Source organism: Photinus pyralis, unplaced genomic scaffold, assembly GCF_008802855.1.
Source record: "Photinus pyralis isolate 1611_PpyrPB1 unplaced genomic scaffold, Ppyr1.3 Ppyr1.4_LG8, whole genome shotgun sequence".
Classification (NCBI taxonomy): Eukaryota; Metazoa; Arthropoda; class Insecta; order Coleoptera; family Lampyridae; genus Photinus; species Photinus pyralis.
Genome location: NW_022170819.1, coordinates 22,817,112 through 22,823,420, shown reverse-complemented (window position 1 = coordinate 22,823,420; position 6,309 = coordinate 22,817,112).

Here is a 6,309-nt window from a genome sequence, read left to right as displayed (position 1 = left end):
TTTGCTACATGAATAATAATTTTTTATTTTTGTTTAATAAAATATAACTTTTCCCGAAAATGTTGCTGCCCGGCGCACCTCTGTACGATGAAAAAAAATAGATCTTTCATCCCCTTGAAAAACAAGCTATGTTTCCTCCAAATTTCAAACCCCTACGACATTTTTTTGCGAGAATAAGAATAAAAAACGAAAAAAACAGCTTTTCCGGTTTTTCTAGGAAAATTGGAAGTTATGTGAAAATAGTGCAGATACAAAAGTTGCTCCGTTTTTTAATCTCTATAACTTTTACATTTAACATTTTCGTCTAAAATTAATAGTTTGGCCACAATTTGCAAAACACCACTTTCCACCCCTTTCAACCCCCGGGATTTCACCCGCGGAAAAATTCAGCTGTTTTAATTATTTTTTCCCAATTTCTTTTCATTTCATCTGACTGAAAAACCCGGTTTCGCCCGGTAACTAATTTTTTTTGTAAAAATATATTATATAGCCTGGACTATAAGGGAAATCTGTAACGTAATGTTGTAATAGTTATTTACAGAAAAGTTAGGAAAATGACCCATTACTGGCGAGGAAATATATTTAATTTTTAATTTCCGAGTCAAGTAATGTCATTTTACTGGCGGGTTTTGTATTAAATTTTACCCGAAATCGTATTTTAATATGAAATTTCAATTTTCATATAGAACTTTTGATTAATGTCAATCTGTCAGGGATGACAGGAGTCATTACAGACATTTAGCACAACCATCTATATTTACAAGCCGTGCTGAGAATTATGGCAACACTGCAGCGAGGGCCGATTTCCTAATTCAACTTGGCAGATTTCAGGTGCATTTTATATGTGTTTTGGGTGTAATATTCCTATTTACCTGTTTTAACAGAGTGAGATTGCGACAATTTGCGTTACTTCGTATTGAGTCAACAGAGATTATTATTGAGGTAAGTTGCTAAACGAAATATATCGATTTATTGTCATAACCTCTAAAGCAGGTTACTCATTACGGGACACTTTACAAGTATGTATATGTTTAAGTACATAGGTATACAAGGTCAAATATGACCTACACGCTACGTGACTACCCGGTTTCGCCTTAAAAAAAACCCAAACACAAGTTAGTCCCCATGGAAATTGATAGCGAATCCGAAACGACAGGAGCATTTGTAGTGCCGAACAGTGGCATCACTGGCAACCTTCTAATGAAAAACAAAAAATGTAGAAACGACAGGAGCATTTGTAGTGCCGAACAGTGGCATCACTGGCAACCTTCTAATGAAAAACAAAAAATGTAGAAAGCGAAGTTGCTGGTATCACCTCACTACGCAGAAGGAGAAAACGGTAGATATTAGTTTGAAAGAATAATAAATTGGTAACATAATATACAGGGTGTCCATTATATGTATGGAATATAGTATATATCTCGGTAAATATCGACTGTATACAAAAATTTTATGTATGAAAGTTGTTTAACATTTGATTTCCCAATAATAAGTAAGCATTCCATCGTTTTTATTTCAGAAAACAAAGGAATAACGAAAAACAATTAAATTTTTTTAAATAGCAATGCACACTTTGATTTTGATAGAGATACTTTTTCTCTTTTCAATGACGAGGGTACTAACATGTTATATCCTCGAAAAGAGAAAAAACATCTCTATCAAATTCAATTTTTTTCGTTACTCATTTGTTGTCTGAAATAAAAACAACTGAATGCTGCCTTATTATGGGAAATAAAATGTTACACAACTTTCATATAGATAAATGTTGTATACATACCTTCGATATTTACTGTATTCCATACGTAATGGGCAACCCTGTATATCTTTAGCTCACCTGATTCCTGGCGCTAACCGTTAAATCTGCAGCTATCAGTCGAAATATCACAACGTAGATCCCGTTAATCCGCATCCCGATCGACGTCATCTTGTTGTAACTGACAGCCTACAGCTAACCACAAATCACAATAAACCCATTCGGGGATACCAACATAATTTTGTTGATGATATTGTATATACAGGGTGTACAATATTATTGTGAAATATAAATTCAAGTTGTAAGTTTATAAATTTTATTTAAAAACCCTTACAAAATTCATATTTATACTATCCGACCTCTCCGAGGATACGGCGAATCAGCTACAACCGTAACTATACGCTTATACAAATACAGTTATCCCTGAGCGTAGGTCCAGAAAAATTCGAAAAAATGAACTTTGGAGGCCCTTTTCTTACAATTTAAGGTAAGATTTTCAAATTTTTAGAATGGATCTTCTGAGATAAAATCTGGAAATAAGATAAGAAATCTCGCGTCCAAGTCGCTTTGGTAATTTACACTCTCTCGTTATTATTTCGATAATGACACTTTTAAATTGGTAAGTGCTGGTTGGGATTTTAGCAAAACTGGGACAACGTCCTAGCGTGCAGAAGACACGGATTTTTGACAAATGCGTTTACCGTAAAAAGCGGCGTGTGCGGGTATGATTGGACAATATTGAAGTTTACAATGGGAATTGTGCGGTAGGTATCGGATATATAATAAATTCGTGTCCATAAGTAGCGATCATGTCAGTTTTTGATCGTCATTGTATATAAAAATAAGAATCTATATTACTCAATTAGTAACCATTGTGGGAAGCAATCGACTAGTGGAAGATGTATTGATAAACCATCACGTATAACCATAATCCGTTTTGAGATTTACAATATTGAAAGTAACTATGTAACAGTTCGTAATGTGACATAATTGGCTATTCTTTTTAAGGTAAGCGCGTATAATACGCGTGTGATTGTGGAAACGTAGATATTTATGTGTCAGCATTTTATCTAGTCATTACGTATTGTATTAAAGTAACAACATTATCTTCGGCTGAGATCAAAATTGTCTTTAATGGTGTTATAAAAATTATCGCGAAGTGACGCACTTGGGTGACCACCCACCTCTTCAGCGATGAAGATACAGCGTTTCTCTTCAACGTGATGCAATTTAAAGCCTAATGTATTCACCTTAATAAGCATTCATTACTTTTAATGGGTTATTAAATGACACAGTTGAAGTAAGCACCTTTATCAGCGACGTTTGAACTTTCACCTCGTGTGGATCCCATCAATTAGGTACATTATCTTTTTCCCTAGGCAATCTTCCCCCAACTCCATCAATCTAACCAAAAATCAAACTAATTATATCTGTTGGTCATAAAATGTCTATCTGATTACGCAATCCCACGGTGTTTAGTTGCATTAAAAACTGCGAAAACGCCTCAAAACTTAGAATGCCTCAATTTTACGAGGCAATAAAAAGATCGAGAACGGATTGAAAGTTTTTCAAAAATGTGAAAGATAATTAAGGAAAACTATTAAAACAAGAACTAAGATTTTATTCGCATTTTATTCGTTAGCGGTTAATTAAGTGAAACATAAAATGGACGCAAATTTTTGCACTACCGCGAGGCTAAAACACAAAACGATTGATTTATGTGTTGATTGCAATTTACTTCGAATGTGAGCGAATTATAATATCATTAGCTGATGACAATCATTCCGATTTGTGCGAGGATACAGTCTAACGAGATTACGCCTATCCTGCACTATTTGCAATATTAATGAAAATCAGATTAGGATGGTATGTTTTCGTGTTTTTTTTTTGCTATTCCATCACGAGCTATCATCGTAGAAAAAGCGGTTGTTTTGTAGACTTGCTGAAAGGGAAGCGGATATGCTCTTATTAGTTGCGATAAAACGAATTAGCATTCAAGACAGTGTATGTTTGAGATTAAAGTAATGGCAATCGGGAACACCATGAACTAAAATAATTCCGAAACCTTACCCTTAAGGTACACATGTTTTGCAGAAAAGTAACCTGCATTGCGCTTCCTTGGTCCACTGGAGAAATGGGTGGGCGATTTCCATCTACACCTAAGGATCTCCTAGGCTTTCAAAATATGTCCGAGTTACGCAGAAGGGCGCGGTCAGCGTTTTCTCTAACAGAAAACAACACAAACGAACATATAAAAGGGTTATTGAATCGCGCTGAATAGAATATAGCAAAATAGTAATGCTAACGTTTGACACGGTAGGCTAATCGTATACTAAAATCACAGTTAAATCTAAAACTGAGAACAAAGACCCAATAATTCGAATGACTTTACACTAGCAAAAGTAAAATTTGGTCGACTAAGACTGTCCTTACAGTCTCTGTATAACAGCTTAAAAGTGACGTTAAATTCAAGTATAGTAGTCTCCAAGGTTTCGCGTTTCGTAATATACTTGCAGTTGGATTCCGGAACAAATATCGAAGTCTCCAAGTAGAAATCTCGAAGTAGGCCACTGTTGGCTGTTTGGTTACACTGAAATGCGAGTAATTCTGCCAAGTCGGTAATGTAGAAACTGTCAAGCTTGTTAAAATGGGGGGTCCAAATAAAACTGCTAAATCATCCATGCACGGCATAGGTAATGCGTAAATATCCAAGTAGGTCAAACGTAAAAGGTAATCCCAAAGAAATAACGATAAGAACTTAAAGGAAACTTGTGAGAGAAATGTGAGGAAAGCTGAGAAAAGAATACCGCATCATTATATAACATACCTATAATTTGCAAAATGCAAATCACAGCTCCGCGTTTGTCGGGTTGATGGATAAGGATGGCCTCTTCCCTATACTATTCTTCGATTACTCTGAGAGCTGATTGCACCAGACTGCACAGAGTAACTTCAAATTTGGCGGTTATTAGTATGGATACATCATCCGCGTAACTCAGTGTAGGTATTATAGTAACAGCTGTCGTTGAAGCGACATATAAGCCATTTACAGTACAGTTCCACAGAAGTGCTGATAGTACCATGCCTTGATGGGCATCCTCTCACTACTGTGCACCCCAGTGTTTCGTCACCAACGCTGATGGGCGCAGTTCTGAGTCTTAAGTAGCTGCACAATCCAGCCTCGTACAGTGCCAGAAATCCCCATTTGCTTTTTCGACTTTGAGCTGGATATGTTTGCTCCAATTCAGTTTTGTGGTCTAGTGTGATTCTTAGATATTGGAGGTGTTCTTGGAATATCAGGGTATCACGTTTTGATCATGGGGATGCAGTTTGTAAATTTCGTAAGGGTTTAACTGAGACATATCTTGTAATAGTCTGGAAGCCAGACGAATAAGCTGGATGTAAGGTACGGTGAAAATTTTTTTGCGGTTTTAGGTCACTAAGTAGGTCTATTTTAAGAATCCGATTGATGCCACTCTGTCACCCTTGAGCATTTTGAGAAATTCAAGATGGCAGCCAAAAATGTCTGCAAAAAACACAAAAATTAAATTTTTTAGAAATATGGACATGTAGCACATCGATCTTATGGTTTTTAAGCCTTCTAAATTTAAATTTTTAGTTAAAATTATTTTGGGGGGCGTTTTGGAGGAGTGGGGGGTGTTTTTAAGGGGTCGGTTTTTATATTTTTTCAATATTAACGTGTCGTACATCGATTTATATGTTTTTATGGATAAGGATCCCGAATTCCATATCAAAATGGAGGTACAGCAGGTTATTCAATCTTAAAAAAGTAGAACGACGCCCACAGACGCCCCGCGCTGCAAAACGACATCATTTTAAAAAGTTTACCATTTACTCCAATACCCTTACTTAAATATCCCCATCCCACATATCCCAATGAGTAATTGTGCAAATAGCTACTAATATCAAAGCAAAAGTTTTGGTTAGTAGTAATTTTCACAGTTACAATATTAACTTTTTTTCAGCATTTGTTTTTTCAAGAACGGGTTTTTTTATTTCTGAAATTATTTTATACCTATTGAAATAATTTCGAAAATAAAAACACATTTTTCTTTTTGCAAGACTATCAACGCCAGGATGGAAACTAAAAGTGAACATAAAAAAGTGCATGTTTCAGTGTGAGAAATCCGAACAGTTAATGACAATCAGTGAACAAAGACTTCAAACAATAATTAGTGCGTGCTACCAACGTGAAGATGAAACCCTGAGAAATTGGATTGAGGACCAGCAGAGACTAGAGATCCATGAATTTTATTGTCATCGCGTGTGTCGACATACACATCAAAGACCCACATTGCCAGATTGTTCAAAAAAAGTAGGAGTACAAGAAGGATCTAAACCAACAGAAGAGTGTAATCTGCGATTCGATTTTAGAGAAGACAGTAATTTAAAAGATGTACCTATTTAAAGTGTGTACCGACTTTATTGCAGTCTGCTATAACCTCAAATCCGTAGACAATATGACGGCTGCAAGACTGTCTGTTTGGGCTAAAAAAGTTGGACATGCCCAACTAAAAGCACCCTCATTTGCTTCT